The 10,755-nt window shown below is 38.3% G+C and overlaps 1 protein-coding gene across 1 annotated transcript in view; it reads left to right on the top strand.

Moving 5' to 3' along the window:
• Positions 1 to 7,044: 7,044 nt before the first annotated feature.
• Positions 7,045 to 10,755, top strand: part of COL17A1 (collagen type XVII alpha 1 chain) — a 72,605-nt gene continuing 68,894 nt past the window's right edge. The window contains exon 1 of the mRNA XM_083364595.1: positions 7,045 to 7,151. The gene's annotated coding sequence lies outside the window, so the exon portion shown is untranslated. The remainder of the gene's footprint in view (positions 7,152 to 10,755) is intronic.

Raw genomic sequence — 10,755 nt, 5'->3', positions numbered from 1 at the left:
CTAAATAGCAGTCAGGGTTGATCTCCTCTAGGACTGACCAGTTTGATCACCTTGCAGTCCAAGGGACTCGCAGGAGTCTTCTCCAGCACCATAGTTCAAAGGCCTCAATTCTTTGGCGCTCAGCCTTTTTTATGGTCCAACTTTCACTGCCATACATTGCAACTGGGAAGACCATAGCCTTGACTATAAGCACTTTTGTTGACAGGGTGATGTCTCTGCTTTTTAGTGTGCTGTCTAGATTTACCATGGCTTTCCTCCCGAGGAGCAAGCGTCTTTTAATTTCTTGGCTACAGTCCCCATCTGCAGTGATCTTGGAGCCCAGGAAAATAAAATCTGTCACTACCTCCATTTCTTCCCCATCTATTTGCCAGGAATTGAGAGGGCTGGATGCCATGATCTTGTTTTTTTTAATGTTAAGTTTCAACCCAAGTTTTGCACTCTCCTTCTTCACCCACAACAAGAGGCTCTTTAGTTCCTCTTCACTTTCTGCCATTAGAGTGGTATCATCTGCATATCTTAGGTTGTTGGTATTTCTTCCGGCAATCTTAATTCAAACTTTTGATTCATCTAGCCCTGCCTTTCTCATGATGTGCTCTGCATATAAGTTAAATAGGCAGGGCGACAGTATACAGCCTTGCCGGACTCCTTTCCCAATTTTGAACCAATCAGTGGTTCCATGTCCAGTTCTCACTGTTGCTTCTTGGCCCACATATAGGTTTTTCAAGAGACAAATAAGATGGTCTGGTACTCCCATCTCTTTAAGAACTTGCCACAGTTTGTTATGATCCACACAATCAAAGGCTTTAGCATAGTCAATGAAGCAGAAGTAGATGTTTTTCTGGAACTCTCTAGCTTTCTCCATGATCCAGCGTATGTTGGCAATTTGATCTTTAGTTCCTCTGCCTCTTCGAAATCCTGCCTGTACTTCTGGTAGTTCTTGATCCACATACAGCTGGAGTCTAGCTTGTAGGATTTTAAGCATAACTTTACTAGCATGAGAAATGAGTGTAATGGTGCGATAGTTTGAACATTCTTTGGCACTGCCTTTCTTTGGAATTGGAATGTAAACTGATCTTTTCCAATCCTGTGGCCACTGTTGAGTTTTCCAAATTTGCTGGCAAATTGAGTGTAGCACTTTTACTGCATCGTCTTTTAAGATTTTGAATAGCTCAGCTGGAATACTGTCACCTCCACTAGCTTTGTTGTTGCTCAGCTTTTCTAAGGCCCACTTCACTTCACGTTCTAGGATGTCTGGCTCAAGGTCAGTGACCACCTCATTGTGATTATCAGGGACATTAAGCTCATTCTTGTATAGTTCTTCTGTGTAATTTTGCCACCTCTTCTTAATCTCTTCTGCCTCTGTTAGGTCCCTGCCGTTTTGGTCCTTTATCATGCCCATTTTTGCATTAAACGTTCTCTCCAATTTTCTTGAAAAGATCTCTGGTCCTCCCTATTCTATTGTTTTCTTCTATTTCTTTGCACTGTTCATTTAAGAAGGCATTCTTATCTCTTCTAGCTATTCTCTGGAATTCTGCATTCAATTGGGCGTATCTTTCTTTTTTCCCCTTGCCTTTCGCTTCCCTCCTTTCCTCAGCTATTTGCAAAGCTTCCTCAGACAACCATTTTGCTTTCTTGCATTTCTTTTTCTTTGGGATGGTTTTGGTTGCTACCTCTTGTACAGTGTTGCGAAGCTCTGTCCATAGTTCTTCAGGCACTCTGTCTATCAGATCTAATTCCTTAAATCTATTTGCCACCTCTACTGTATATTCAACAGGGATATGATTTAATTCATACCTGAGTGGCCTAGTGCTTTTCCCTACTTTCTTCAGTTTAAGCCTAAACTTTGCAATGAGAAGCTCATGGTCTGAGCCACAGTCAGCTCCTGGTCTTGTTTTTACTGACTGTATAGAGCTTCTCCATCTTTGGCTGCAGAGCATATAGTCAATCTGATTTCTGTGTTGACCGTCTGGTGATGTCCATGTGTAGAGCCGTCTCTTGGGTTGTTGGAAAAGAGTGTTTGCTATGACCATCGTATTCTCTTGACAAAATTCTATCAGCCTGTGCCCTGCTTCATTTTGTACTCCAAGGCCAAACTTGCCTGTTATTCCAGTTATCTTTTGGCTTCCTACTTTAGCATTCCAATCCCTCACGATGATAAGGACATCATTTTTTGATGTTAGTTCTATAAGGTGCTGTAGGGCTTCATAGAACCAGTCAATTTCATCCTCTTCAGCATTGGTGGTTGGGGCATAGACTTGGACTACTGTGATATTGAATGGTTTGCCTTGGATTCGAACTGAGATCATTCTGTCATTTTGAGGATTGTATCCCAGTATTGCTTTTCCTACTCTTATTGACTATGAAGGCTACTCCATTTCTTTTGAGGGATTCTTGCCCGCAGTAGTATACCTGATGGTCATCTGAATTAAATTGACCCATTCCTGTCCATTTTAGTTCGCTGTCGATGTCGATGTTCAGTTTTGTCATCTCTTGTTTGACCACGTCCAGCTTTCCGTGATTCATGGATCTTACATTCCAGGTTCCTATGGAGAAAAAATCTTTACAGCATCGGACTTTCCTTTCACCACCAGACACATCCACAGCTGAGTGTCCTTTCGGCTTTGGCCCAGGCGCTTCATTCTTTCTGGCGCTACTAGTACTAGCCCTCTGCTCTTCCCCAGTAGCATATTGGATGCCTTCCGACCTGAGGGGCTCATCTTCTAGCGTCATATCGTATTGCCTTTTGGTACTGTCCATAGGGTTTTCATGGCAAAGATACTGGAGTGGTTTGCCATTTCCTTCTCCAGTGGATCACGTTTTGTCAGATCTCTCTGCTATGACCTGTCCATCTTGGGTGGCCCTGCATGGCATAGCTCATGGCTTCATTGAATTACGCAAGCCCCTTCGCCACGACAAGGCAGTAGTCCATGAAGATGGGACAAAGCTTATTTTCTTTTAAATATAGTCTTATGGGATATTGCTATATAAATGTGACACATAAGTTGTCCCACAGAAAGAATTTTATATAGATGAAAACAGTTGCAAAATAGAATTGGTGGCCTAGGGAAGGAAAGAGAACAACTACTTTTTTTTCTTTTTTGTAGGTAAATCTGAATCAATTTAAATATTTGTCTTTTATTACCATACTATATACATGAGAAAAAATAATAACCAGAATATAAAACAATATATGTAATAATAAGTATCATTAAACCACAAAGAAAAATCCAATAAAATCAATAAAAAGACAAAGCCCTTCACTGCTCTTCTAAACAGCAACAGAGTGGACCATCACAATCTTGGGGGAATGGAGCTCATTCCAGACGGCAGGCACACTTCTTGGGTCCTGTGAAATGACATTATTGAAGATACCTGGAGCACATTGATCCTGCAGGATTGAATCACTCATGCAGATGTTATGGAGAAGAGGCAGTCCTCAGGTAACCAGGCTCTGTGCTGTAATGGGCTTTGTAGATTGCAACCAGTACCTTAAATCAGCGTTTCCCAACCTTAGGAACTTGAAGATGCGTGGAGTTCAACTCCCAGAATTCCCCAGCCAGCATAGCTGGCTGGGGAATTCTGGGAGTTGAAGTCCACGCATCTTCAAGTTCCTAAGGTTGGGAAACGCTGCCTTAAATCACACCCAGAAGAAAGGGGCAATCAATGCCACTCATGAAGCAGTGGTGTTAAATGACAAAAATTGAGGAAAAATCAAAATGAATCAATATACATACAAGAAAAACCTAATGTTATATATATTACAATAAATACATACTGTAATTGCAACTCAGTTTTTGAGTTCATGAGCTTTTTTTTTTTTAAGAGGAAGCTGGATAAATAGTTAGTACACGTTGTTTTTGGAATACCTTTCTGGTTCCAAAAGATGGGTGCTACCATTTCTTGAATCCTGAATCATCAATTCTCAACAATATTTTATTGTTCCATTTAAGGCATCTCTTCCCTGGGGGGGCGGGGCGAGTGAGAATATGACTGGTGGTTTAAAATGAGGCAGAGTGATTCATAAAATAGCATACTAAGCAATTGTCAAGAAACACCTATCTGGTTTCTTACTCACCAGTCTTCACGAAGTACACAGAGAGGCAGTTTAAATAAATAAATAAATCCCCCCTTTTTGTTGCAGTATTTAGATAATTCTGTAACTAAGAATGGCTATTAGAAGGATTGAGACCCATACTAGAAAACTGATATTTTCCTCTGGAATAAGTGAACAGATTTTGTTGTAATTCAGCTAGATGAGTTGATCAACAATTGCTAGTGTGAAGCGCTAAGTGTTTTTTATAGTAAAGATGGTTCGGACATTTGTTTCTTCTTTCTGCCCATCTCATAAATCAGCAAACTTTTTGCGTGATATTTGGTGGCCTTGAATTTGAGTGGTCTTTGATTGTGCTGGCTAAGGAATTTTGGGAACTGAAGACCATAGATCTTTAAATTTCTAGAGTTAAGAAATACTGACTTGTATAATTGCCAGTTTGGCCTGAGGATTGCTGGCTCTTGGCTCACATCTTACAGCACATGAGAGCAGTTTCTCCATAGTTACTTCCTATAACTTCTGATTATTAAAGAGAAGGAAACTAATAGCAATATGGAAATAACAGTCATATGAAAAGTGCAATTTTAGAGATTGCAAATATTTGTTTCACTCTATGTCCTGCTTCTAACACTAAAGTCCTCATTCAGTTACCTGCATTTTTTAAAATCAAAGTTTTTGACTCCATGTATATCCTGACAAATATGAAATAAATTGGTTGATTCCTGTCTTGTACATTGAAATACCTTCTCTATGTAGCATATAGTATCAATCAGCTTAGATATATAATATGCACAAAAATTAATCTAGATCTCATTTTAGTTCTTTAGACTTGCAATAGTGAGGTAATTATTTGGAATCATTGCATTGGTCTTAAAATTTGGGGGGAACCGGGTAAGAGTGTCATTGGGGGATCACCCATGGCAGCTTATCACCTCTAAGTAACCTGATTCTAACATGTCTCAACCAATGTTCCGTAAAATTACCATTATCATAAAATGAAAGCAAATAACAAAAAGTCAAATTGTATTCTTTATTTATTTATTTAGCATATGGCATGCGATGTCAAGGAAATCTACAAATGCTAGGCACAATGCAGTCCTATCAGCGTAGATTGCTAGTTCATTCTGTTTGGTGCTTGCATGCCTATCCTTGGTGCACCACAGGGACTGAACTAGCTTACACTAGCTGACTAGTGGCACTTGGGTTGCTGGCTCTTCTGGGCTTCTCTGCCAGTCTCACCTTGCTACACCACATATTGTATTGTCTTGTGTCGGCCAGGTCCAGCACTGGTTTCTGCTCTCCGCATACATGAATGCAGATAGATTATTCCCATGGAAGTGGTACCCATTTATATACTTGCAATATTGTATGCTTTTGCAGGAGCTGGGGAACAGGCAGCAGGAGTTCACCCTGTCTCGCTGGGCTCGAACCGCCAGAGTGCAGATAATTTTTGGCCAGCATTTCCGGCATCATTAAGTCACTGTGCCACCACATCCCCATTGCTATTTGTATTTTTCCATGATTAAAACCTCATTTTGTCTTCATATATTTTAATTTGGTATCAATAAATTGATAAGATAACATAGCTGTAATTTACTAAAATGACAGAGGGTTTACCTACTGAAAATATATTATGTCAAATTCAGTCATAGAAATATATTGGCACAGATGGCTGCCTTTTGTATATGGAAAGGCTCCAGTAAACTCTTCACCATAAATCTCCTTTTTTATTTATTAAAATTGTACAAAATTGATCAGATGCTGAAATGTGGGATCCTGGACAATTGCCTAATTTGCCCCTCTTAAAGCTACCATTGATGTTTAAGACAAAACAAAACTACTTTAGCTCAATTTATAGTGATGAAATGAAAAAGACAGGGCATTAAATATGGGTTTTTGCATGTAAAATGGGATCCATTCAATTCTGGTTCTTTAAAGAGATTTTCGGTATCAAAATTTACTAGTTCTAAGGGTCTATATTTTCTGTCTTTCTGGTTGGTAGCCATAGAGTGCAATTTAAAAAAAGGTAAATCCTAAAAAATTCAGTCCAACCCCTGGTCTAGATGAATTGATAGTCTTCAACAATCTTGTAATTCTTAGCTTCCTATATGCTGTAAGGATTCCACAAGAACTAATAAAATGCTGTTGAGCTATATGAAGGCAATTTTAATAATCTTGAGAATTTGTCCCAAACTTTGCATCATTTGATATAGCTTCTTTCTTACTAGCAGCTCACTATAATTAACAGAAGTAATTTATTGCCTGAATAATATTTCTAGCATAACGTAAATTCCTCACTTCTGCTGATAATGGCATAGTGAAAATAGGGATGATGTGGAACAATCTTTCAAACGTGTGGCAATGGAAAAGCCCATAGTAAAAATATTCTGTCTTATGTGTATATAATATATCTGAATTATGAGATTTCTTTTTAGCGCCCAAAAAGTTCAACTAAATTACCAGGCAAAAACATGAAGTTAAATGTTTCTGCCATTTCACCGTTCACTCCTTCAATTTGCTGCCATTCTGTTTTATCTTTTCTACCACACAATTTCTTTGATGCTTCACAGGTCACTATCTGTATGAAAGCTTCTTACCTATTCCCAATGTCTCACGATTCAACTGATTTTGCATTCATGTGTTACTGATGTGTGTTTCCTGTGAGTCCAGTGAAAATGGTGCTGAAGTAAGGAGACATTTGGTCCTATCCAACATAATTCTCCTTATACTATTTGAAATGGCTCATCTTTTTGAATTTAAGTTGCTGCTTTTCTTCCCTGTAGATAAATTTGATTCCTGGAGGCAGGTTTTTTTTTGCCTTCTTTCTCTCCTGCTGTTTTAGGTAATTTATAGGGTGGAGTAAAGCAGGAAACTATGATACACCGTTGTCAGGACTTGTTTAAGACAAACGTTTTGGGAAACAGAGCCTACCCATTGGAAGGGTGGGGAAAATAGATTAAATACAAGACCAATCCAGCATTCTTTGAGGATCACTCAGGAACAACTTACCACTGAAGCAGTGCTGTTACACTTGTGGTCTTGTGGAACATCTGGAATACTGGGTACGAAGCAAACAGTAACAATTACCACCAGGACCCAGGTATGCAATATAAGCAAAGAATCAGAAAAGATCCACTTTCTATTATCCTCTGATTCTTTGGAATAAGATTTCACCAACTAACAGGGACTGACATTGAAAACCAAAATGTTTAGCATCTATTAATGCAGAGGAAAGAGTATGTGCTGGGCTGGTTTGCTTTTTGCAGGGCAAAAAAAATATATCATGTGTTAGCCATAGAGGTGTTTGCTTTTTACAGGGCAAAAAACATATCATGTTTTAGCCACAGTTAGAGGTGTCTCATTAGAATGCAGGGGAGGGGGGGAAGACTGAGATGCATTTCAAGGAAGGAAGGATGGCAACACTTCATATTTATATTTATCAGTTTCTGATGTGTATTTATCAAAATTCCTTTGTAGCTAAGAGATTGTGTAAACAAGGTTCATTATTTTAATTATTTAATTTAATTTAATTATGGGACTTATATGCCGCCCTATCTCCCGAAGGACTCAGGGCGGCTAACAACAATAAAACAACAATAAAAACAATAAATACAAATATTAAAAGAAATTAAATTTTACAAAGCCCCACTAAAAGCCAGTAAAAATTAAAAACATAATTAAAACCCCCAACGTCAGTCCAGGTCGGCCAGTTGGAAAAGGTATGTCTTTAAGTCGCGACAAAAGGACTGGAGATCTGGGGCCATCCGAAGTTCTCGGGGGAGCTGATTCCAAAGGGCAGGCGCCCCGACAGAGAAGGCCCTCCCCCTGGGGGTCACCAGCCGACATTGTCTGGCCGAGGGCACCCTGAGGAGACCCTCTCTGTGTGAGCACACAGGGCAATGGGAAGTCGTTCCTGGCAGCAGACGGTCCTGCAAATATCCCGGACCTAAGCCCTGTAGTGCTTTATAAGTAAGAACCAGCACCTTAAATTTTCACTACCCGGGAGCAATGTATTCTTTCTTTTTGTGTCTAGCAAGCCAATCTTGAAGTAGTGAACTCTTACCATAATTAAAATGAGGATTGTCTTTAAAAGATATGAACAAAGTATTGTTTGTAGCATCCTTGTGACCTTCATCATGCACCTTCATTTACTAGATCTTTTTTTCATTAAAAAATACAAAAATAATATAAATTATATATGTTCTGATAAATACAAAAAGGTTTTGCTGAATAAGGGTAAAATTTTGTGAAGGCTTAAAAAAACAAAACAAAAACAAATAAAAAACGGATTTAAAGTGGTATAGCAGGTCTTGAGACTACAGAATCCATGAGAGATCATGTGCTTTTGGCTTTTGGCTTAGAATACAGGAAACTAGTTTCCCAACCTATCTAGAGGATGCCAGGTGAAGAGAGGCTGATTTAACATATATGTTGAGCAGAGGATATTCTGTAAATTTTAAATTAATGCATTAGTTATGACCAAAGAGGAAATAAGAAGCGATCATTATTGATTATGGAACTGACGAAGCAAAGAATTGTTTCTTTCCATACACCTTATTTGCCTGGGTGATTGTCCTCTAGATGAGACTAAGCAACAGGTACTGTCTGAGAGCCACAGATGCAGCTCAGTAAAAGGGAAAAATTATAGTGCTAGTTTAAAATTTCAGCAGGACATACTGAAGTATAAGAATTGGAGGGTGAAAGAGCATTTAGGGTAAATTTAAAATAAAAGGACATTAAGCCCTGGTCTTTAAAGGTGAGAGTTAGGGAAGAATTTTAGCAATATTGCCTTGTTGCTGAAAAAGTGGGTTGATAGAAATCACATGATAAAATGGAAATTAGTAAGATTGTTAAGTGTTATCACTTATATTGTTAGGCCCAAATAAGTAGATTAGTTTATCTGTTAGGTTTAACATATTAGAAGTATATATTTTGTATATTAAACCAACACTGTGTACATATCAACAGAATGGATCCAGCCTCCTGGTCTGTTGTTTGTACTATAACTTAATTTGAACTTTCACAAAATGTTAATTTCCTATTTAGGTATACATGGAACACAGCTAATTTACCGTAATATTATTAATCCTGATACATTTAAGTAGATGGTCATATTTAAAGGATGGGACATAAACCTTGTTATATTTGAAAGACTGGGCCCTGTCTAACAGACCCGAGGCTGTTTTGCAACAATTATCTTCTCAAGATAATTAATAAATTTTGTTTTGCAAAAATTATCTTCTCAAGATAATTAATTAAGACATTAATAGTAATTAATGTCTTAAAAGCTAGGGTTTATTCTATCTAGATAGCTATACTCAAAACCCAGTTTCTAAGGATTTAATACCTTCTACTTCCCAGAAGAAGCAAGACTCCCCAAATCTTTTCAAATTCATATTCCTTTTAACTAAATGCATTAAAAGTGGAAAGTGCTTAGTTATGAAGAAAAAATTGATCAATGATATCAGCAATGCTGAAGAGTCACTTAGGTGATATGCCATACATTAAGTTATAGTAAAAAACTAATAGTCAATTCCTCCTCCTCCTTCTCCTCCTCTTCCACTCTGTACTATGCCCAGAGTCTCTTTCATGTCAGGTGGGCAGCTATGCAAATATGATATATATGTATAATATGTATAAATAATACCTTTACACCAAGGAATAATAAGGGAGTTACTTGGCAGCCAAAATACAGTTTATTATACATTATTTAGACAAGACTATTGTTTTCCCCATGGCCCAAAAGCAATAATTAGTAGATATATACTTACCATTTTTAGAGCAGAGAACATTATTTTCAAACAAATTGGAGAATAATGATCCTTAATTTATTTTATTGTTAAGATCTAATTCTAACATATTTCAATCGACCTTTTCAGAAGAGCCAGGAAATTATAGATTCGTGATCCTTATTATCCACATTTGTCTTGTGAGGTTCCTTAGATGAGTACTGTATATGTGAATAGCCTAGAGCAGAGGTAGGCAACCTTGGCTCTTTTATGACTTGTGGACTTCAACTCCCAGAATTCCTGAGCCAGCCATGCTGAGGAGAAAGGGAGTTTCCAAGCTGAGCCATGCTGGCTCAGGAATTCTGGGAGTTGAAGTCCACCAGTCATGAAGGGGCCATAGTTCCCCTATGCTGGCTCAGGAATTCTGGGAGTTGAAGTCCACAAGTCATAAAAGAGCCAAGGTTGCCTACCCCTGGCCTAGAGTATGAATGTTTAATGTGTTAAGCAGAATTTGCACTGCAATACTACCAAGACAAGGTTCTTAGCCTTTTGACTAAGATCAAAGGTAGTATGTGTATATATAAAAAAATGTTATTACTTCCTCCTTAATTTGCTGCTCTCTGGAACTGGAAGCTAGAAATTATACATGTTGTTATATAAATATTGTTAGAGACCAAGTTGAGGCAAGCTGCTCTAACCACTGTTCAATAGAGTCCTGAAAGCCAATTGAAGCAAAGAAATGCTTATAAAGAAGAGGCTTAAAAAGACAATCGACAATAGTGTGGTAGGGATGTAGTTCAGAGCTCACAATATCCCCCCTCCAGGGTTTTAACATTTCGTGTGCATCTTTCAAGCATCTTCCTTCACTGTCAGTGCTTGTCTGGGGTGAACTCATAGTATGAGTTTGAATATGACTCAAAGATGAACAAGGTGTGGGTTTGCTTTAGGTGCTTCAGGCATCTTTTATTTGGAGGA

The sequence above is a fragment of the Vipera ursinii genome, assembly GCF_947247035.1.
Source record: "Vipera ursinii genome assembly, chromosome: 5".
NCBI classification, from domain to species: domain Eukaryota; kingdom Metazoa; phylum Chordata; class Lepidosauria; order Squamata; family Viperidae; genus Vipera; species Vipera ursinii.
The sequence above is the reverse complement of the archived record's forward strand: the minus strand, read 5'-3'. Positions and strand labels throughout refer to the sequence as shown.